The sequence below is a fragment of the Phoxinus phoxinus genome (genome assembly GCF_949152265.1).
Source record: "Phoxinus phoxinus genome assembly, chromosome: 4".
NCBI lineage: Eukaryota > Metazoa > Chordata > Actinopteri > Cypriniformes > Leuciscidae > Phoxinus > Phoxinus phoxinus.
This window is the reverse complement of record NC_136879.1, coordinates 11827433-11852193: the sequence shown is the minus strand read 5'-3', so window position 1 is coordinate 11852193 and position 24761 is coordinate 11827433.

Here is a 24761-nt window from a genome sequence, read left to right as displayed (position 1 = left end):
AAAAAAAAAACATGACCCGGGACTTGAACTCAATTTTTTTGTGGATGGAGCTTAACTGCCATCAGTTTAAAGAATATATTTTGCCTTTTAACAATGATAGGAAAGTATGAAAAAAAAAAAAACGATGACCCGGGACCTGTCGTCAAAATCCCAAAAGTATGAAAAAAAAAAAAACATGACCCGGGACTTGAACTCAATTTTTTTGTGGATGGAGCTTAACTGCCATCAGTTTAAAGAATATCTTTTGCCTTTTAACAATGATAGGAAAGTATGAAAAAAAAAAAAAAAAAACGATGACCCGGGACCTGTCGTCAAAATCCCAAAAGTATGAAAAAAAAAAAAAAAAAAAACATGACCCGGGACTTGAACTCAATTTTTTTGTGGATGGAGCTTAACTGCCATCAGTTTAAAGAATATCTTTTGCCTTTTAACAATGATAGGAAAGTATGAAAAAAAAAAAAAAAACGATGACCCGGGACCTGTCGTCAAAATCCCAAAAGTATGAAAAAAACAAAAAAACAAAAAAAAAACATGACCCGGGACCTGTCGTCAAAATCCCAAAAGTATGAAAAAAAAAAAAACATGACCCGGGACTTGAACTCAATTTTTTTGTGGATGGAGCTTAACTGCCATCAGTTTAAAGAATATCTTTTGCCTTTTAACAATGATAGGAAAGTATGAAAAAAAAAAAAACGATGACCCGGGACCTGTCGTCAAAATCCCAAAAGTATGAGAAAAAATATATAAAAAAACATGACCCGGGACTTGAACTCAATTTTTTTGTGGATGGAGCTTAACTGGCATCAGTTTAAAGAATATCTTTTGCCTTTTAACAATGATAGGAAAGTATGAAAAAAAAAAACGATGACCCGGGACCTGTCGTCAAAATCCCAAAAGTATGAAAAAAAAAAAACATGACCCGGGACTTGAACTCAATTTCTTTGTGGATGGAGCTTAACTGCCATCAGTTTAAATAATATCTTTTGCCTTTTAACAATGATAGGAAAGTATGAAAAAAAAAAAAAAAACGATGACCCGGGACCTGTCGTCAAAATCCCAAAAGTATGAGAAAAAAAAAAGAAAAAAACATGACCCGGGACCTGTCGTCAAAATCCCAAAAGTATGAAAAAAAAAAACCATGACCCGGGACTTGAACTCAATTTCTTTGTGGATGGAGCTTAACTGCCATCAGTTTAAAGAATATCTTTTGCCTTTTAACAATGATAGGAAAGTATGAAAAAAAAAAAAAAAACGATGACCCGGGACCTGTCGTCAAAATCCCAAAAGTATGAGAAAAAAAAAATAAAAAAACATGACCCGGGACTTGAACTCTTTTTTTTTGTGGATGGAGCTTAACTGCCATCAGTTTAAAGAATATATTTTGCCTTTTAACAATGATAGGAAAGTATGAAAAAAAAAAAAAAACGATGACCCGGGACCTGTCGTCAAAATCCCAAAAGTATGAAACAAAAAAAAACATGACCCGGGACTTGAACTCAATTTCTTTGTGGATGGAGCTTAACTGCCATCAGTTTAAAGAATATCTTTTGCCTTTTAACAATGATAGGAAAGTATGAAAAAAAAAAAAAACGATGACCCGGGACCTGTCGTCAAAATCCCAAAAGTATGAAAAAAAAAAAACATGACCCGGGACTTGAACTCAATTTCTTTGTGGATGGAGCTTAACTGCCATCAGTTTAAAGAATATATTTTGCCTTTTAACAATGATAGGAAAGTATAAAAAAAAAAAAAAAAAACGATGACCCGGGACCTGTCGTCAAAATCCCAAAAGTATGAAACAAAAAAAAAAAAAAAACATGACCCGGGACTTGAACTCAATTTTTTTGTGGATGGAGCTTAACTGCCATCAGTTTAAAGAATATCTTTTGCCTTTTAACGATGATAGGAAAGTATGAAAAAAAAAAAAAAAACGATGACCCGGGACCTGTCGTCAAAATCCCAAAAGTATGAAAAAAACAAAAAAACAAAAAAAAACATGACCCGGGACCTGTCGTCAAAATCCCAAAAGTATGAAAAAAAAAAAAACATGACCCGGGACTTGAACTCAATTTTTTTGTGGATGGAGCTTAACTGCCATCAGTTTAAAGAATATCTTTTGCCTTTTAACAATGATAGGAAAGTATGAAAAAAAAAAAAACGATGACCCGGGACCTGTCGTCAAAATCCCAAAAGTATGAAAAAAAAAAAAACATGACCCGGGACTTGAACTCAATTTTTTTGTGGATGGAGCTTAACTGCCATCAGTTTAAAGAATATCTTTTGCCTTTTAACAATGATAGGAAAGTATGAAAAAAAAAAAAAAACGATGACCCGGGACCTGTCGTCAAAATCCCAAAAGTAAGAAAAAAAAAAAAACATGACCCGGGACTTGAACTCAATTTTTTTGTGGATGGAGCTTAACTGCCATCAGTTTAAAGAATATCTTTTGCCTTTTAACAATGATAGGAAAGTATGAAAAAAAAAAAAAAAACGATGACCCGGGACCTGTCGTCTAAATCCCAAAAGTATGAAAAAAAAAAAAAAACATGACCCGGGACTTGAACTCAATTTTTTTGTGGATGGAGCTTAACTGCCATCAGTTTAAAGAATATCTTTTGCCTTTTAACAATGATAGGAAAGTATGAAAAAAAAAAAAAACGATGACCCGGGACCTGTCGTCAAAATCCCAAAAGTATGAAAAAAAAAAAAACATGACCCGGGACTTGAACTCAATTTTTTTGTGGATGGAGCTTAACTGCCATCAGTTTAAAGAATATCGTTTGCCTTTTAACAATGATAGGAAAGTATGAAAAAAAAAAAAAAAACGATGACCCGGGACCTGTCGTCAAAATCCCAAAAGTATGAAAAAAACAAAAAAACAAAAAAAAACATGACCCGGGACCTGTCGTCAAAATCCCAAAAGTATGAAAAAAAAAAAACATGACCCGGGACTTGAACTCAATTTTTTTGTGGATGGAGCTTAACTGCCATCAGTTTAAAGAATATCTTTTGCCTTTTAACAATGATAGGAAAGTATGAAAAAAAAAAAAAAACGATGACCCGGGACTTGAACTCAATTTTTTTGTGGATGGAGCTTAACTGCCATCAGTTTAACTCCTTAAGTGTCACCGGCCCACCGGTGGGCCCAAATTCATTACATATTTAAAATAGTAATATCCTATACTAAACCTAAACTAATATTGACAAACTATATATCATTTGAAAGCTTACAATCTCTAGTGTTCATATTTGGTGACTGATTCTCAAAATATATTACATAGGAGCTGTAATTTATCAATTTGCAACAATAATATTTTCATCCTCCTAAGGTGTTCAGTCCTTTATTTTGAAATAGTGATGAACATGAAAAATCATGAAAAAAAATGGTAGAAACCTCAGTTTGTTTTCATGCCAAGAGTTCAAAAGATAGCATTTGTTCAATTATTTTAGAAAAAAAGGTCTGAAAATGTTTTAGAAATAAAGAAAAACCATATATGGAAAATACAGGCGCCCTTATATGGGCAGTAATGTCAACTAGTGAAAAAGTGTGGTACTGCGCCCAAACAAAATCTTACTGAAAGCTCATTTTTTGAGATATCAACCTAAAATTTAAAACACAACTTGTTCAGATTTTTGGCTTTGATTTTTGTGCAGTTTTAGAGTCACCAGGGTTTTGAAAAAATATATTTTATATAAAATATGAATAATTTTTATTTTTATTTTTTTATTTTCATAAACTCAAACTTCTATAACTTTTGTTCTGTTACACTTTCTTAATTTATTTAACTTCTATAAAAATCTGCCAATTTTCTTCTTTAAAACAAGACCAATCTTACATCCATATTCCAAAGCATTCTTGAGTTACAAACATTTAAGTTCGGAAAGTGCATTTTCATGTATTTTCAAAAAAAGGGGGGTGACACTTAAAGGGTTAAAGAATATCTTTTGCCTTTTAACAATGATAGGAAAGTATGAAAAAAAAAAAAAAAACGATGACCCGGGACCTGTCGTCTAAATCCCAAAAGTATGAAAAAAAAAAAAAACATGACCCGGGACTTGAACTCAATTTTTTTGTGGATGGAGCTTAACTGCCATCAGTTTAAAGAATATCTTTTGCCTTTTAACAATGATAGGAAAGTATGAAAAAAAAAAAAACGATGACCCGGGACCTGTCGTCAAAATCCCAAAAGTATGAGAAAAAATAAATAAAAAAACATGACCCGGGACTTGAACTCAATTTTTTTGTGGATGGAGCTTAACTGCCATCAGTTTAAATAATATCTTTTGCCTTTTAACAATGATAGGAAAGTATGAAAAAAAAAAAAAAAACGATGACCCGGGACCTGTCGTCAAAATCCCAAAAGTATGAAAAAAAAAAAACATGACCCGGGACTTGAACTCAATTTTTTTGTGGATGGAGCTTAACTGCCATCAGTTTAAAGAATATATTTTGCCTTTTAACAATGATAGGAAAGTATGAAAAAAAAAAAAACGATGACCCGGGACCTGTCGTCAAAATCCCAAAAGTATGAAAAAAAAAAAAACATGACCCGGGACTTGAACTCAATTTTTTTGTGGATGGAGCTTAACTGCCATCAGTTTAAAGAATATCTTTTGCCTTTTAACAATGATAGGAAAGTATGAAAAAAAAACAAAAAACGATGACCTGGGACCTGTCGTCAAAATCCCAAAAGTATGAAAAAAAACAAAAAAACAAAAAAAAACATGACCCGGGACTTGAACTCAATTTCTTTGTGGATGGAGCTTAACTGCCATCAGTATAAAGAATATCTTTTGCCTTTTAACAATGATAGGAAAGTATGAAAAAAAAAAAAAAAAACGATGACCCGGGACCTGTCGTCAAAATCCCAAAAGTATGAAAAAAAAAAAAAAAAAAACATGACCCGGGACTTGAACTCAATTTTTTTTTGGATGGAGCTTAACTGCCATCAGTTTAAAGAATATATTTTGCCTTTTAACAATGATAGGAAAGTATGAAAAAAAAAAAAAACGATGACCCGGGACCTGTCGTCAAAATCCCAAAAGTATGAAAAAAAAAAAAACATGACCCGGGACTTGAACTCAATTTTTTTGTGGATGGAGCTTAAATGCCATCAGTTTATAGAATATCTTTTGCCTTTTAACAATGATAGGAAAGTATGAAAAAAAAAAAAACGATGACCCGGGACCTGTCGTCAAAATCCCAAAAGTATGAAACAAAAAAAAAACATGACCCGGGACTTGAACTCAATTTTTTTGTGGATGGAGCTTAACTGCCATCAGTTTAAAGAATATCTTTTGCCTTTTAACAATGATAGGAAAGTATGAAAAAAAAAAAAAAAAAACGATGACCCGGGACCTGTCGTCAAAATCCCAAAAGTATGAGAAAAAAAAAAAAAAAAAAACATGACCCGGGACTTGAACTCAATTTTTTTGTGGATGGAGCTTAACTGCCATCAGTTTAAAGAATATCTTTTGCCTTTTAACAATGATAGGAAAGTATGAAAAAAAAAAAAAAAACGATGACCCGGGACCTGTCGTCAAAATCCCAAAAGTATGAAAAAAACAAAAAAACAAAAAAAAAACATGACCCGGGACCTGTCGTCAAAATCCCAAAAGTATGAAAAAAAAAAAAACATGACCCGGGACTTGAACTCAATTTTTTTGTGGATGGAGCTTAACTGCCATCAGTTTAAAGAATATCTTTTGCCTTTTAACAATGATAGGAAAGTATGAAAAAAAAAAAAACGATGACCCGGGACCTGTCGTCAAAATCCCAAAAGTATGAGAAAAAAAATATAAAAAAACATGACCCGGGACTTGAACTCAATTTTTTTGTGGATGGAGCTTAACTGGCATCAGTTTAAAGAATATCTTTTGCCTTTTAACAATGATAGGAAAGTATGAAAAAAAAAAAAACGATGACCCGGGACCTGTCGTCAAAATCCCAAAAGTATGAAAAAAAAAAACCATGACCCGGGACTTGAACTCAATTTCTTTGTGGATGGAGCTTAACTGCCATCAGTTTAAAGAATATATTTTGCCTTTTAACAATGATAGGAAAGTATGAAAAAAAAAAAAAAAACGATGACCCGGGACCTGTCGTCAAAATCCCAAAAGTATGAGAAAAAAAAAAGAAAAAACATGACCCGGGACCTGTCGTCAAAATCCCAAAAGTATGAAAAAAAAAAACCATGACCCGGGACTTGAACTCAATTTTTTTGTGGATGGAGCTTAACTGCCATCAGTTTAAAGAATATCTTTTGCCTTTTAACAATGATAGGAAAGTATGAAAAAAAAAAAAAAAACGATGACCCGGGACCTGTCGTCAAAATCCCAAAAGTATGAAAAAAACAAAAAAACAAAAAAAAAACATGACCCGGGACCTGTCGTCAAAATCCCAAAAGTATGAAAAAAAAAAAACCATGACCCGGGACTTGAACTCAATTTTTTTGTGGATGGAGCTTAACTGCCATCAGTTTAAAGAATATCTTTTGCCTTTTAACAATGATAGGAAAGTATGAAAAAAAAAAAAACGATGACCCGGGACCTGTCGTCAAAATCCCAAAAGTATGAGAAAAAAAATATAAAAAAACATGACCCGGGACTTGAACTCAATTTTTTTGTGGATGGAGCTTAACTGGCATCAGTTTAAAGAATATCTTTTGCCTTTTAACAATGATAGGAAAGTATGAAAAAAAAAAAACGATGACCCGGGACCTGTCGTCAAAATCCCAAAAGTATGAAAAAAAAAAAACATGACCCGGGACTTGAACTCAATTTCTTTGTGGATGGAGCTTAACTGCCATCAGTTTAAAGAATATCTTTTGCCTTTTAACAATGATAGGAAAGTATGAAAAAAAAAAAAAAAACGATGACCCGGGACCTGTCGTCAAAATCCCAAAAGTATGAGAAAAAAAAAAGAAAAAAACATGACCCGGGACCTGTCGTCAAAATCCCAAAAGTATGAAAAAAAAAAACCATGACCCGGGACTTGAACTCAATTTCTTTGTGGATGGAGCTTAACTGCCATCAGTTTAAAGAATATCTTTTGCCTTTTAACAATGATAGGAAAGTATGAAAAAAAAAAAAAAAACGATGACCCGGGACCTGTCGTCAAAATCCCAAAAGTATGAGAAAAAAAAAAGAAAAAAACATGACCCGGGACTTGAACTCTTTTTTTTTGTGGATGGAGCTTAACTGCCATCAGTTTAAAGAATATATTTTGCCTTTTAACAATGATAGGAAAGTATGAAAAAAAAAAAAAAACGATGACCCGGGACCTGTCGTCAAAATCCCAAAAGTATGAAACAAAAAAAAACATGACCCGGGACTTGAACTCAATTTCTTTGTGGATGGAGCTTAACTGCCATCAGTTTAAAGAATATCTTTTGCCTTTTAACAATGATAGGAAAGTATGAAAAAAAAAAAAAACGATGACCCGGGACCTGTCGTCAAAATCCCAAAAGTATGAAAAAAAAAAAACATGACCCGGGACTTGAACTCAATTTCTTTGTGGATGGAGCTTAACTGCCATCAGTTTAAAGAATATATTTTGCCTTTTAACAATGATAGGAAAGTATATAAAAAAAAAAAAAAAACGATGACCCGGGACCTGTCGTCAAAATCCCAAAAGTATGAAAAAAAAAAAAAAAAAAAACATGACCCGGGACTTGAACTCAATTTTTTTGTGGATGGAGCTTAACTGCCATCAGTTTAAAGAATATCTTTTGCCTTTTAACGATGATAGGAAAGTATGAAAAAAAAAAAAAAAACGATGACCCGGGACCTGTCGTCAAAATCCCAAAAGTATGAAAAAAACAAAAAAACAAAAAAAAACATGACCCGGGACCTGTCGTCAAAATCCCAAAAGTATGAAAAAAAAAAAAACATGACCCGGGACTTGAACTCAATTTTTTTGTGGATGGAGCTTAACTGCCATCAGTTTAAAGAATATCTTTTGCCTTTTAACAATGATAGGAAAGTATGAAAAAAAAAAAAACGATGACCCGGGACCTGTCGTCAAAATCCCAAAAGTATGAAAAAAAAAAAAACATGACCCGGGACTTGAACTCAATTTTTTTGTGGATGGAGCTTAACTGCCATCAGTTTAAAGAATATCTTTTGCCTTTTAACAATGATAGGAAAGTATGAAAAAAAAAAAAAAAAACGATGACCCGGGACCTGTCGTCAAAATCCCAAAAGTATGAAAAAAAAAAAAAACATGACCCGGGACTTGAACTCAATTTTTTTGTGGATGGAGCTTAACTGCCATCAGTTTAAAGAATATCTTTTGCCTTTTAACAATGATAGGAAAGTATGAAAAAAAAAAAAACGATGACCCGGGACCTGTCGTCAAAATCCCAAAAGTATGAGAAAAAAAAAAAAAAAAACATGACCCGGGACTTGAACTCAATTTTTTTGTGGATGGAGCTTAACTGCCATCAGTTTAAAGAATATCTTTTGCCTTTTAACAATGATAGGAAAGTATGAAAAAAAAAAAAAACGATGACCCGGGACCTGTCGTCAAAATCCCAAAAGTATGAGAAAAAAAAATAAAAAAACATGACCCGGGACTTGAACTCAATTTTTTTGTGGATGGAGCTTAACTGCCATCAGTTTAAAGAATATCGTTTGCCTTTTAACAATGATAGGAAAGTATGAAAAAAAAAAAAAAAACGATGACCCGGGACCTGTCGTCAAAATCCCAAAAGTATGAAAAAAACAAAAAAAAACATGACCCGGGACCTGTCGTCAAAATCCCAAAAGTATGAAAAAAAAAAAAACATGACCCGGGACTTCAACTCAATTTTTTTGTGGATGGAGCTTAACTGCCATCAGTTTAAAGAATATCTTTTGCCTTTTAACAATGATAGGAAAGTATGAAAAAAAAAAAAAAACGATGACCCGGGACCTGTCGTCAAAATCCCAAAAGTATGAAAAAAAAAAAAACATGACCCGGGACTTGAACTCAATTTTTTTGTGGATGGAGCTTAACTGCCATCAGTTTAAAGAATATCTTTTGCCTTTTAACAATGATAGGAAAGTATGAAAAAAAAAAAAAAAACGATGACCCGGGACCTGTCGTCAAAATCCCAAAAGTATGAAAAAAAAAAAAAACATGACCCGGGACTTGAACTCAATTTTTTTGTGGATGGAGCTTAACTGCCATCAGTTTAAAGAATATCTTTTGCCTTTTAACAATGATAGGAAAGTATGAAAAAAAAAAAAACGATGACCCGGGACCTGTCGTCAAAATCCCAAAAGTATGAGAAAAAAAAAATAAAAAAACATGACCCGGGACTTGAACTCAATTTTTTTTGTGGATGGAGCTTAACTGCCATCAGTTTAAAGAATATCTTTTGCCTTTTAACAATGATAGGAAAGTATGAAAAAAAAAAAAAAAACGATGACCCGGGACCTGTCGTCAAAATCCCAAAAGTGTGAAAAAAAAAAAACATGACCCGGGACTTGAACTCAATTTTTTTGTGGATGTAGCTTAACTGCCATCAGTTTAAATAATATCTTTTGCCTTTTAACAATGATAGGAAAGTATGAAAAAAAAAAAAAAACGATGACCCGGGACCTGTCGTCAAAATCCCAAAAGTATGAAAAAAACAAAAAAACAAAAAAAAACATGACTCGGGACCTGTCGTCAAAATCCCAAAAGTATGAAAAAAAAAAAAACATGACCCGGGACTTGAACTCAATTTTTTTGTGGATGGAGCTTAACTGCCATCAGTATAAAGAATATCTTTTGCCTTTTAACAATGATAGGAAAGTATGAAAAAAAAAAAAAAAACGATGACCCGGGACCTGTCGTCAAAATCCCAAAAGTATGAGAAAAAAAATATAAAAAAACATGACCCGGGACTTGAACTCAATTTTTTTGTGGATGGAGCTTAACTGCCATCTGTTTAAAGAATATATTTTGCCTTTTAACAATGATAGGAAAGTATGAAAAAAAAAAAAAAAACGATGACCCGGGACCTGTCGTCAAAATCCCAAAAGTATGAAAAAAAAAAAAACATGACCCGGGACTTGAACTCAATTTTTTTGTGGATGGAGCTTAACTGCCATCAGTTTAAATAATATCTTTTGCCTTTTAACAATGATAGGAAAGTATGAAAAAAAAAAAAAAACGTTGACCCGGGACCTGTCGTCAAAATCCCAAAAGTATGAAAAAAAAAAAACATGACCCGGGACTTGAACTCAATTTTTTTGTGGATGGAGCTTAACTGCCATCAGTTTAAAGAATATATTTTGCCTTTTAACAATGATAGGAAAGTATGAAAAAAAAAAAAACGATGACCCGGGACCTGTCGTCAAAATCCCAAAAGTATGAAAAAAAAAAAAACATGACCCGGGACTTGAACTCAATTTTTTTGTGGATGGAGTTTAATTGCCATCAGTTTAAAGAATATCTTTTGCCTTTTAACAATGATAGGAAAGTATGAAAAAAAAACAAAAAACGATGACCTGGGACCTGTCGTCAAAATCCCAAAAGTATGAAAAAAACAAAAAAAACAAAAAAAAACATGACCCGGGACCTGTCGTCAAAATCCCAAAAGTATGAAAAAAAACAAAAAAACAAAAAAAAACATGACCCGGGACCTGTCGTCAAAATCCCAAAAGTATGAAAAAAAAAAAAACATGACCCGGGACTTGAACTCAATTTTTTTGTGGATGGAGCTTAACTGCCATCAGTTTAAAGAATATCTTTTGCCTTTTAACAATGATAGGAAAGTATGAAAAAAAAAAAAAAACGATGACCTGTCGTCAAAATCCCAAAAGTATGAGAAAAAAAAAGAAAAAAACATGACCCGGGACTTGAACTCAATTTCTTTGTGGATGGAGCTTAACTGCCATCAGTTTAAAGAATATCTTTTGCCTTTTAACAATGATAGGAAAGCATGAAAAAAAACAAACAAAAAAAAAACGATGACCCGGGACCTGTCGTCAAAATCCCAAAAGTATGAAAAAAAAAAAACATGACCCGGGACTTGAACTCAATTTCTTTGTGGATGGAGCTTAACTGCCATCAGTTTAAAGAATATATTTTGCCTTTTAACCATGATAGGAAAGTATGAAAAAAAAAAAAAAAAAAAAAAAAAACGATGACCCGGGACTTGAACTCAATTTTTTTGTGGATGGAGCTTAACTGCCATCAGTTTAAATAATATCTTTTGCCTTTTAACAATGATAGGAAAGTATGAAAAAAAAAAAAAAACGATGACCCGGGACCTGTCGTCAAAATCCCAAAAGTATGAAAAAAACAAAAAAACAAAAAAAAACATGACCCGGGACTAGAACTCAATTTCTTTGTGGATGGAGCTTAACTGCCATCAGTTTAAAGAATATCTTTTGCCTTTTAACAATGATAGGAAAGTATGAAAAAAAAAAAAAACGATGACCCCGGGACCTGTCGTCAAAATCCCAAAAGTATGAAAAAAACAAAAAAACAAAAAAAAACATGACCCGGGACTTGAACTCAATTTCTTTGTGGATGGAGCTTAACTGCCATCAGTTTAAAGAATATCTTTTGCCTTTTAACAATGATAGGAAAGTATGAAAAAAAAAAAAAAACGATGACCCGGGACCTGTCGTCAAAATCCCAAAAGTATGAAAAAAGATTAAAAAAAAAACATGACCCGGGACTTGAACTCAATTTTTTTGTGGATGGAGCTTAACTGCCATCAGTTTAAAGAATATATTTTGCCTTTTAACAATGATAGGAAAGTATGAAAAAAAAAAAAAAACGATGACCCGGGACCTGTCGTCAAAATCCCAAAAGTATGAAAAAAAAAAACATGACCCGGGACTTGAACTCAATTTCTTTGTGGATGGAGCTTAACTGCCATCAGTTTAAAGAATATCTTTTGCCTTTTAACAATGATAGGAAAGTATGAAAAAAAAAAAAAAACGATGACCCGGGACCTGTCGTCAAAATCCCAAAAGTATGAAAAAAAAAAAAAACATGACCCGGGATTGAACTCAATTTCTTTGTGGATGGAGCTTAACTGCCATCAGTTTAAAGAATATATTTTGCCTTTTAACCATGATAGGAAAGTATGAAAAAAAAAAAAAAAAAAAAAAAAAACGATGACCCGGGACCTGTCGTCAAAATCCCAAAAGTATGAAAAAAAAAAAAAAAAACATGACCCGGGACTTGAACTCAATTTCTTTGTGGATGGAGCTTAACTGCCATCAGTTTAAAGAATATCTTTTGCCTTTTAACAATGATAGGAAAGTATGAAAAAAAAAAAAAACGATGACCCGGGACCTGTCGTCAAAATCCCAAAAGTATGAAAAAAAAAAAATGACCCGGGACTTGAACTCAATTTTTTTGTGGATGGAGCTTAACTGCCATCAGTTTAAAGAATATCTTTTGCCTTTTAACAATGATAGGAAAGTATGAAAAAAAAAAAAAAACGATGACCCGGGACCTGTCGTCAAAATCCCAAAAGTATGAAAAAAACAAAAAAACAAAAAAAAACATGACCCGGGACTTGAACTCAATTTCTTTGTGGATGGAGCTTAACTGCCATCAGTTTAAAGAATATATTTTGCCTTTTAACCATGATAGGAAAGTATGAAAAAAAAAAAAAAAAAAAAAAAAACGATGACCCGGGACCTGTCGTCAAAATCCCAAAAGTATGAAAAAAAAAAACATGACCCGGGACTTGAACTCAATTTCTTTGTGGATGGAGCTTAACTGCCATCAGTTTAAATAATATATTTTGCCTTTTAACAATGATAGGAAAGTATGAAAAAAAAAAAAAAAAACGATGACCCGGGACCTGTCGTCAAAATCCCAAAAGTATGAAAAAAAAAAAAAAAAAAAACATGACCCGGGACTTGAACTCAATTTTTTTGTGGATGGAGCTTAACTGCCATCAGTTTAAAGAATATCTTTTGCCTTTTAACAATGATAGGAAAGTATGAAAAAAAAAAAAAAACGATGACCCGGGACCTGTCGTCAAAATCCCAAAAGTATGAAAAAAAAAAAAAACATGACCCGGGATTGAACTCAATTTCTTTGTGGATGGAGCTTAACTGCCATCAGTTTAAAGAATATATTTTGCCTTTTAACCATGATAGGAAAGTATGAAAAAAAAAAAAAAAAAAAAAAAAACGATGACCCGGGACCTGTCGTCAAAATCCCAAAAGTATGAAAAAAAAAAAACATGACCCGGGACTTGAACTCAATTTCTTTGTGGATGGAGCTTAACTGCCATCAGTTTAAAGAATATCTTTTGCCTTTTAACAATGATAGGAAAGTATGAAAAAAAAAAAAAAACGATGACCCGGGACCTGTCGTCAAAATCCCAAAAGTATGAGAAAAAAAAATAAAAAAACATGACCCGGGACTTGAACTCAATTTCTTTGTGGATGGAGCTTAACTGCCATCAGTTTAAAGAATATCTTTTGCCTTTTAACAATGATAGGAAAGTATGAAAAAAAAAAAAAAAACGATGACCCGGGACCTGTCGTCAAAATCCCAAAAGTATGAGAAAAAAAAAAAAAAAAACATGACCCGGGACTTGAACTCAATTTTTTTGTGGATGGAGCTTAACTGCCATCAGTTTAAAGAATATCTTTTGCCTTTTAACAATGATAGGAAAGTATGAAAAAAAAAAAAAACGATGACCACAAAGCTCCATCCACAAAGAAATTGAGTTCAAGTCCCGGGTCATGTTTTTTTATTTTTTTTTCTCATACTTTTGGGATTTTGACGACAGGTCCCGGGTCATCGTTTTTTTTTTTTTTTCATACTTTCCTATCATTGTTAAAAGGCAAAAGATATTCTTTAAACTGATGGCAGTTAAGCTCCATCCACAAAGAAATTGAGTTCAAGTCCCGGGTCATGTTTTTTTTTTTTCATACTTTTGGGATTTTGACGACAGGTCCCGGGTCATCGACCTGTCGTCAAAATCCCAAAAGTATGAAAAAAAAAAAAACATGACCCGGGACTTGAATTCAATTTTTTTGTGGATGGAGCTTAACTGCCATCAGTTTAAAGAATATCTTTTGCCTTTTAACAATGATAGGAAAGTATGAAAAAAAAAAAAACGATGACCCGGGACCTGTCGTCAAAATCCCAAAAGTATGAGAAAAAAATAATAAAAAAACATGACCCGGGACTTGAACTCAATTTTTTTGTGGATGGAGCTTAACTGCCATCAGTTTAAAGAATATATTTTGCCTTTTAACAATGATAGGAAAGTATGAAAAAAAAAAAAACGATGACCCGGGACCTGTCGTCAAAATCCCAAAAGTATGAAAAAAAAAAAACATGACCCGGGACTTGAACTCAATTTCTTTGTGGATGGAGCTTAACTGCCATCAGTTTAAAGAATATCTTTTGCCTTTTAACAATGATAGGAAAGTATGAAAAAAAAAAAAAAACGATGACCCGGGACCTGTCGTCAAAATCCCAAAAGTATGAGAAAAAAAAATAAAAAAACATGACCCGGGACTTGAACTCAATTTCTTTGTGGATGGAGCTTAACTGCCATCAGTTTAAAGAATATCTTTTGCCTTTTAACAATGATAGGAAAGTATGAAAAAAAAAAAAAAACGATGACCCGGGACCTGTCGTCAAAATCCCAAAAGTATGAGAAAAAAAAATAAAAAATACATGACCCGGGACTTGAACTCAATTTTTTTGTGGATGGAGCTTAACTGCCATCAGTTTAAAGAATATCTTTTGCCTTTTAACAATGATAGGAAAGTATGAAAAAAAAAAAAAAAACGATGACCCGGGACCTGTCGTCAAAATCCCAAAAGTATGAAAAAAAAAAAAATGACCCGGGACTTGAACTCAATTTCTTTGTGGATGGAGCTTAACTGCCATCAGTTTAAAGAATATCTTTTGCCTTTTAACAATGATAGGAAAGTATGAAAAAAAAAAAAAAACGATGACCCGGGACCTGTCGTCAAAATCCCAAAAGTATGAAAAAAAAAAAAACATGACCCGGGACTTGAATTCAATTTTTTTGTGGATGGAGCTTAACTGCCATCAGTTTAAAGAATATCTTTTGCCTTTTAACAATGATAGGAAAGTATGAAAAAAAAAAAAAAACGATGACCCGGGACCTGTCGTCAAAATCCCAAAAGTATGAAAAAAAAAAACATGACCCGGGACTTGAACTCAATTTCTTTGTGGATGGAGCTTAACTGCCATCAGTTTAAAGAATATCTTTTGCCTTTTAACAATGATAGGAAAGTATGAAAAAAAAAAAAAAAAACGATGACCCGGGACCTGTCGTCAAAATCCCAAAAGTATGAGAAAAAAAATATAAAAAAACATGACCCGGGACTTGAACTCAATTTTTTTGTGGATGGAGCTTAACTGCCATCAGTTTAAAGAATATCTTTTGCCTTTTAACAATGATAGGAAAGTATGAAAAAAAAAACGATGACCCGGGACCTGTCGTCAAAATCCCAAAAGTATGAAAAAAAAAAAACATGACCCGGGACTTGAACTCAATTTCTTTGTGAATGGAGCTTAACTGCCATCAGTTTAAAGAATATATTTTGCCTTTTAACAATGATAGGAAAGTATGAAAAAAAAAAAACGATGACCCGGGACCTGTCGTCAAAATCCCAAAAGTATGAAAAAACAAAAAAACATGACCCGGGACTTGAACTCAATTTCTTTGTGAATGGAGCTTAACTGCCATCAGTTTAAATAATATATTTTGCCTTTTAACAATGATAGGAAAGTATGAAAAAAAAAAAAAACGATGACCCGGGACCTGTCGTCAAAATCCCAAAAGTATGAAAAAAAAAAAACATGACCCGGGACTTGAACTCAATTTCTTTGTGGATGGAGCTTAACTGCCATCAATTTAAAGAATATCTTTTGCCTTTTAACAATGATAGGAAAGTATGAAAAAAAAAAAAAAACGATGACCCGGGACCTGTCGTCAAAATCCCAAAAGTATGAGAAAAAAAAAATAAAAAAACATGACCCGGGACTTGAACTCAATTTTTTTGTGGATGGAGCTTAACTGCCATCAGTTTAAAGAATATATTTTGCCTTTTAACAATGATAGGAAAGTATGAAAAAAAAAAAAACGATGACCCGGGACCTGTCGTCAAAATCCCAAAAGTATGAAAAAAAAAAAACATGACCCGGGACTTGAACTCAATTTCTTTGTGGATGGAGCTTAACTGCCATCAGTTTAAAGAATATCTTTTGCCTTTTAACCATGATAGGAAAGTATGAAAAAAAAAAAAAAACGATGACCCGGGACCTGTCGTCAAAATCCCAAAAGTATGAGAAAAAAAAATAAAAAAACATGACCCGGGACTTGAACTCAATTTTTTTGTGGATGGAGCTTAACTGCCATCAGTTTAAAGAATATCGTTTGCCTTTTAACAATGATAGGAAAGTATGAAAAAAAAAAAAAAAACGATGACCCGGGACCTGTCGTCAAAATCCCAAAAGTATGAAAAAAAAAAAAACATGACCCGGGACTTGAACTCAATTTCTTTGTGGATGGAGCTTAACTGCCATCAGTTTAAAGAATATCTTTTGCCTTTTAACAATGATAGGAAAGTATGAAAAAAAAAAAAAAAACTATGACCCGGGACCTGTCGTCAAAATCCCAAAAGTATGAAAAAAAAAAAAAACATGACCCGGGACTTGAACTCAATTTTTTTGTGGATGGAGCTTAACTGCCATCAGTTTAAAGAATATCTTTTGCCTTTTAACAATGATAGGAAAGTATGAAAAAAAAAAAACGATGACCCGGGACCTGTCGTCAAAATCCCAAAAGTATGAAAAAAAAAAAAAAAAAACATGACCCGGGACTTGAACTCAATTTTTTTGTGGATGGAGCTTAACTGCCATCAGTTTAAAGAATATCATTTGCCTTTTAACAATGATAGGAAAGTATGAAAAAAAAAAAAAAAACGATGACCCGGGACCTGTCGTCAAAATCCCAAAAGTATGAAAAAAACAAAAAAACAAAAAAAAACATGACCCGGGACCTGTCGTCAAAATCCCAAAAGTATGAAAAAAAAAAAAACATGACCCGGGACTTGAACTCAATTTTTTTGTGGATGGAGCTTAACTGCCATCAGTTTAAAGAATATCTTTTGCCTTTTAACAATGATAGGAAAGTATGAAAAAAAAAAAAACGATGACCCGGGACCTGTCGTCAAAATCCCAAAAGTATGAAAAAAAAAAAAACATGACCCGGGACTTGAACTCAATTTTTTTGTGGATGGAGCTTAACTGCCATCAGTTTAAAGAATATCTTTTGCCTTTTAACAATGATAGGAAAGTATGAACAAAAAAAAAAAAAAACGATGACCCGGGACCTGTCGTCAAAATCCCAAAAGTATGAAAAAAAAAAAAAACATGACCCGGGACTTGAACTCAATTTTTTTGTGGATGGAGCTTAACTGCCATCAGTTTAAAGAATATCTTTTGCCTTTTAACAATGATAGGAAAGTATGAAAAAAAAAAAAACGATGACCCGGGACCTGTCGTCAAAATCCCAAAAGTATGAGAAAAAAAAATAAAAAAACATGACCCGGGACTTGAACTCAATTTTTTTGTGGATGGAGCTTAACTGCCATCAGTTTAAAGAATATCGTTTGCCTTTTAACAATGATAGGAAAGTATGAAAAAAAAAAAAAAAACGATGACCCGGGACCTGTCGTCAAAATCCCAAAAGTATGAAAAAAACAAAAAAACAAAAAAAAACATGACCCGGGACCTGTCGTCAAAATCCCAAAAGTATGAAAAAAAAAAAACATGACCCGGGACTTGAACTCAATTTCTTTGTGGATGGAGCTTAACTGCCATCAGTTTAAAGAATATCTTTTGCCTTTTAACAATGATAGGAAAGTATGAAAAAAAAAAAAACGATGACCCGGGACCTGTCGTCAAAATCCCAAAAGTATGAAAAAAAAAAAAACATGACCCGGGACTTGAACTCAATTTCTTTGTGGATGGAGCTTAACTGCCATCAGTTTAAAGAATATCGTTTGCCTTTTAACAATGATAGGAAAGTATGAAAAAAAAAAAAAAAAACGATGACCCGGGACCTGTCGTCAAAATCCCAAAAGTATGAAAAAAAAAAAAACATGACCCGGGACTTGAACTCAATTTTTTTGTGGATGGAGCTTAACTGCCATCAGTTTAAAGAATATCTTTTGCCTTTTAACAATGATAGGAAAGTATGAAAAAAAAAAAAACGATGACCCGGGACCTGTCGTCAAAATCCCAAAAGTATGAGAAAAAAAAATAAAAAAACATGACCCGGGACTTGAACTCAATTTTTTTGTGGATGGAGCTTAACTGCCATCAGTTTAAAGAATATCGTTTGCCTTTTAACAATGATAGGAAAGTATGAAAAAAAAAAAAAAAACGATGACCCGGGACCTGTCGTCAAAATCCCAAAAGTATGAAAAAAACAAAAAAACAAAAAAAAACATGACCCGGGACCTGTCGTCAAAATCCCAAAAGTATGAAAAAAAAAAAACATGACCCGGGACTTGAACTCAATTTTTTTGTGGATGGAGCTTAACTGCCATCAGTTTAAAGAATATCTTTTGCCTTTTAACAATGATAGGAAAGTATGAAAAAAAAAAAATAAACGATGACCCGGGACCTGTCGTCAAAATCCCAAAAGTATGAAAAAAAAAAAAACATGACCCGGGACTTGAACTCAATTTTTTTGTGGATGGAGCTTAACTGCCATCAGTTTAAATAATATCTTTTGCCTTTTAACAATGATAGGAAAGTATGAAAAAAAAAAAAAAAAACGATGACCCGGGACCTGTCGTCAAAATCCCAAAAGTATGAAAAAAACAAAAAAACAAAAAAAACATGACCCGGGACCTGTCGTCAAAATCCCAAAAGTATGAAAAAAAAAAAAACATGACCCGGGACTTGAACTCAATTTTTTTGTGGATGGAGCTTAACTGCCATCAGTATAAAGAATATCTTTTGCCTTTTAACAATGATAGGAAAGTATGAAAAAAAAAAAAAAACGATGACCCGGGACCTGTCGTCAAAATCCCAAAAGTATGAAAAAAACAAAAAAACAAAAAAAAACATGACCCGGGACCTGTCGTCAAAATCCCAAAAGTATGAAAAAAAAAAAAACATGACCCGGGACTTGAACTCAATTTTTTTGTGGATGGAGCTTAACTGCCATCAGTATAAAGAATATCTTTTGCCTTTTAACAATGATAGGAAAGTATGAAAAAAAAAAAAAAACGATGACCCGGGACCTGTCGTCAAAATCCCAAAAGTATGAGAAAAAAAATATAAAAAAACATGACCCGGGACTTGAACTCAATTTTTTTGTGGATGGAGCTTAACTGCCATCAGTTTAAATAATATATTTTGCCTTTTAACAATGATAGGAAAGTATGAAAAAAAAAAAAAAAACGATGACCCGGGACCTGTCGTCAAAATCCCAAAAGTATGAAAAAAAAAAAAACATGACCCGGGACTTGAACTCAATTTTTTTGTGGATGGAGCTTAACTGCCATCAGTTTAAATAATATCTTTTGCCTTTTAACAATGATAGGAAAGTATGAAAAAAAAAAAAAAAACGATGACCCGGGACCTGTCGTCAAAATCCCAAAAGTATGAAAAAAAAAAACATGACCCGGGACTTGAACTCAATTTTTTTGTGGATGGAGCTTAACTGCCATCAGTTTAAAGAATATCTTTTGCCTTTTAACAATGATAGGAAAGTATGAAAAAAAAACAAAAAACGATGACCTGGGACCTGTCGTCAAAATCCCAAAAGTATGAAAAAAAACAAAAAAACAAAAAAAAAACATGACCCGGGACCTGTCGTCAAAATCCCAAAAGTATGAAAAAAAAAAAAACATGACCCGGGACTTGAACTCAATTTCTTTGTGGATGGAGCTTAACTGCCATCAGTTTAAAGAATATATTTTGCCTTTTAACAATGATAGGAAAGTATGAAAAAAAAAAAAAAAAAAAAAAACGATGACCTGTCGTCAAACTCAACCTGTCGTCAAAATCCCAAAAGTATGAAAAAAAAAAAAAACATGACCCGGGACTTGAACTCAATTTTTTTGTGGATGGAGCTTAACTGCCATCAGTTTAAAGAATATCTTTTGCCTTTTAACAATGATAGGAAAGTATGAAAAAAAAAAAAAACGATGACCCGGGACCTGTCGTCAAAATCCCAAAAGTATGAAAAAACAAAAAAACATGACCCGGGACTTGAACTCAATTTCTTTGTGAATGGAGCTTAACTGCCATCAGTTTAAAGAATATATTTTGCCTTTTAACAATGATAGGAAAGTATAAAAAAAAAAAAAACGATGACCCGGGACCTGTCGTCAAAATCCCAAAAGTATGAAAAAAAAAAACATGACCCGGGACTTGAACTCAATTTTTTTGTGGATGGAGCTTAACTGCCATCAGTTTAAAGAATATCTTTTGCCTTTTAACAATGATAGGAAAGTATGAAAAAAAAAAAAACGATGACCCGGGACCTGTCGTCAAAATCCCAAAAGTATGAGAAAAAAAATATAAAAAAACATGACCCGGGACTTGAACTAAATTTTTTTGTGGATGGAGCTTAACTGCCATCAGTTTAAAGAATATATTTTGCCTTTTAACAATGATAGGAAAGTATGAAAAAAAAACAAAAACGATGACCCGGGACCTGTCGTCAAAATCCCAAAAGTATGAAAAAAAAAAAACATGACCCGGGACTTGAACTCAATTTTTTTGTGGATGGAGCTTAACTGCCATCAGTTTAAAGAATATCTTTTGCCTTTTAACAATGATAGGAAAGTATGAAAAAAAAAAAAACGATGACCCGGGACCTGTCGTCAAAATCCCAAAAGTATGAAAAAAAAAAAAACATGACCCGGGACTTGAACTCAATTTTTTTGTGGATGGAGCTTAACTGCCATCAGTTTAAAGAATATCTTTTGCCTTTTAACAATGATAGGAAAGTATGAAAAAAAAAAAAACGATGACCCGGGACCTGTCGTCAAAATCCCAAAAGTATGAGAAAAAAAAATAAAAAAACATGACCCGGGACTTGAACTCAATTTTTTTGTGGATGGAGCTTAACTGCCATCAGTTTAAAGAATATCGTTTGCCTTTTAACAATGATAGGAAAGTATGAAAAAAAAAAAAAAAACGATGACCCGGGACCTGTCGTCAAAATCCCAAAAGTATGAAAAAAACAAAAAAACAAAAAAAAACATGACCCGGGACCTGTCGTCAAAATCCCAAAAGTATGAAAAAAAAAAAAACATGACCCGGGACTTGAACTCAATTTTTTTGTGGATGGAGCTTAACTGCCATCAGTTTAAAGAATATCTTTTGCCTTTTAACAATGATAGGAAAGTATGAAAAAAAAAAAAAAAACGATGACCCGGGACCTGTCGTCAAAATCCCAAAAGTATGAAAAAAAAAAAAAACATGACCCGGGACTTGAACTCAATTTCTTTGTGGATGGAGCTTAACTGCCATCAGTTTAAAGAATATCTTTTGCCTTTTAACAATGATAGGAAAGTATGAAAAAAAAAAAAAAAAACGATGACCCGGGACCTGTCGTCAAAATCCCAAAAGTATGAGAAAAAAAATATAAAAAAACATGACCCGGGACTTGAACTCAATTTTTTTGTGGATGGAGCTTAACTGCCATCAGTTTAAAGAATATCTTTTGCCTTTTAACAATGATAGGAAAGTATGAAAAAAAAAACGATGACCCGGGACCTGTCGTCAAAATCCCAAAAGTATGAAAAAAAAAAAACATGACCCGGGACTTGAACTCAATTTCTTTGTGAATGGAGCTTAACTGCCATCAGTTTAAAGAATATATTTTGCCTTTTAACAATGATAGGAAAGTATGAAAAAAAAAAAACGATGACCCGGGACCTGTCGTCAAAATCCCAAAAGTATGAAAAAACAAAAAAACATGACCCGGGACTTGAACTCAATTTCTTTGTGAATGGAGCTTAACTGCCATCAGTTTAAAGAATATATTTTGCCTTTTAACAATGATAGGAAAGTATGAAAAAAAAAAAAAACGATGACCCGGGACCTGTCGTCAAAATCCCAAAAGTATGAAAAAAAAAAAACATGACCCGGGACTTGAACTCAATTTCTTTGTGGATGGAGCTTAACTGCCATCAATTTAAAGAATATCTTTTGCCTTTTAACAATGATAGGAAAGTATGAAAAAAAAAAAAAACGATGACCCGGGACCTGTCGTCAAAATCCCAAAAGTATGAGAAAAAAAAAATAAAAAAACATGACCCGGGACTTGAACTCAATTTTTTTGTGGATGGAGCTTAACTGCCATCAGTTTAAAGAATATATTTTGCCTTTTAACAATGATAGGAAAGTATGAAAAAAAAAAAAACGATGACCCGGGACCTGTCGTCAAAATCCCAAAAGTATGAAAAAAAAAAAAACATGACCCGGGACTTGAACTCAATTTCTTTGTGGATGGAGCTTAACTGCCATCAGTTTAAATAATATCTTTTGCCTTTTAACAATGATAGGAAAGTATGAAAAAAAAAAAAAAAACGATGACCCGGGACCTGTCGTCAAAATCCCAAAAGTATGAAAAAAACAAAAAAACAAAAAAAAACATGACCCGGGACCTGTCGTCAAAATTCCAAAAGTATGAAAAAAAAAAAACATGACCCGGGACTTGAACTCAATTTTTTTGTGGATGGAGCTTAACTGCCATCAGTTTAAAGAATATCTTTTGCCTTTTAACAATGATAGGAAAGTATGAAAAAAAAAAAAACGATGACCCGGGACCTGTCGTCAAAATCCCAAAAGTATGAAAAAAAAAAAAAACATGACCCGGGACTTGAACTCAATTTTTTTGTGGATGGAGCTTAACTGCCATCAGTTTAAAGAATATCTTTTGCCTTTTAACAATGATAGGAAAGTATGAAAAAAAAAAAAAAAACGATGACCCGGGACCTGTCGTCAATATCCCAAAAGTATGAAAAAAAAAAAAACATGACCCGGGACTTGAACTCAATTTTTTTGTGGATGGAGCTTAACTGCCATCAGTTTAAATAATATCTTTTGCCTTTTAACAATGATAGGAAAGTATGAAAAAAAAAAAAAAACGATGACCCGGGACCTGTCGTCAAAATCCCAAAAGTATGAAAAAAACAAAAAAACAAAAAAAAACATGACCCGGGACCTGTCGTCAAAATCCCAAAAGTATGAAAAAAAAAAACCATGACCCGGGACTTGAACTCAATTTTTTTGTGGATGGAGCTTAACTGCCATCAGTTTAAAGAATATATTTTGCCTTTTAACAATGATAGCAAAGTATGAAAAAAAAAAAAACGATGACCCGGGACCTGTCGTCAAAATCCCAAAAGTATGAAAAAAAAAAAACATGACCCGGGACTTGAACTCAATTTCTTTGTGGATGGAGCTTAACTGCCATCAGTTTAAAGAATATCTTTTGCCTTTTAACAATGATAGGAAAGTATGAAAAAAAAAAAAAAACGATGACCCGGGACCTGTCGTCAAAATCCCAAAAGTATGAGAAAAAAAAATAAAAAAACATGACCCGGGACTTGAACTCAATTTTTTTGTGGATGGAGCTTAACTGCCATCAGTTTAAAGAATATCGTTTGCCTTTTAACAATGATAGGAAAGTATGAAAAAAAAAAAAAAAACGATGACCCGGGACCTGTCGTCAAAATCCCAAAAGTATGAAAAAAAAAAAAAACATGACCCGGGACTTGAACTCAATTTTTTTGTGGATGGAGCTTAACTGCCATCAGTTTAAAGAATATCTTTTGCCTTTTAACAATGATAGGAAAGTATGAAAAAAAAAAAAACGATGACCCGGGACCTGTCGTCAAAATCCCAAAAGTATGAGAAAAAAAAATAAAAAAACATGACCCGGGACTTGAACTCAATTTTTTTGTGGATGGAGCTTAACTGCCATCAGTTTAAAGAATATCGTTTGCCTTTTAACAATGATAGGAAAGTATGAAAAAAAAAAAAAAAACGATGACCCGGGACCTGTCGTCAAAATCCCAAAAGTATGAAAAAAACAAAAAAAAACATGACCCGGGACCTGTCGTCAAAATCCCAAAAGTATGAAAAAAAAAAAAACATGACCCGGGACTTCAACTCAATTTTTTTGTGGATGGAGCTTAACTGCCATCAGTTTAAAGAATATCTTTTGCCTTTTAACAATGATAGGAAAGTATGAAAAAAAAAAAAAAAACGATGACCCGGGACCTGTCGTCAAAATCCCAAAAGTATGAAAAAAAAAAAAAACATGACCCGGGACTTGAACTCAATTTTTTTGTGGATGGAGCTTAACTGCCATCAGTTTAAAGAATATCTTTTGCCTTTTAACAATGATAGGAAAGTATGAAAAAAAAAAAAACGATGACCCGGGACCTGTCGTCAAAATCCCAAAAGTATGAGAAAAAAAAAATAAAAAAACATGACCCGGGACTTGAACTCAATTTTTTTTGTGGATGGAGCTTAACTGCCATCAGTTTAAAGAATATCTTTTGCCTTTTAACAATGATAGGAAAGTATGAAAAAAAAAAAAAAAACGATGACCCGGGACCTGTCGTCAAAATCCCAAAAGTGTGAAAAAAAAAAAACATGACCCGGGACTTGAACTCAATTTTTTTGTGGATGGAGCTTAACTGCCATCAGTTTAAATAATATCTTTTGCCTTTTAACAATGATAGGAAAGTATGAAAAAAAAAAAAAAACGATGACCCGG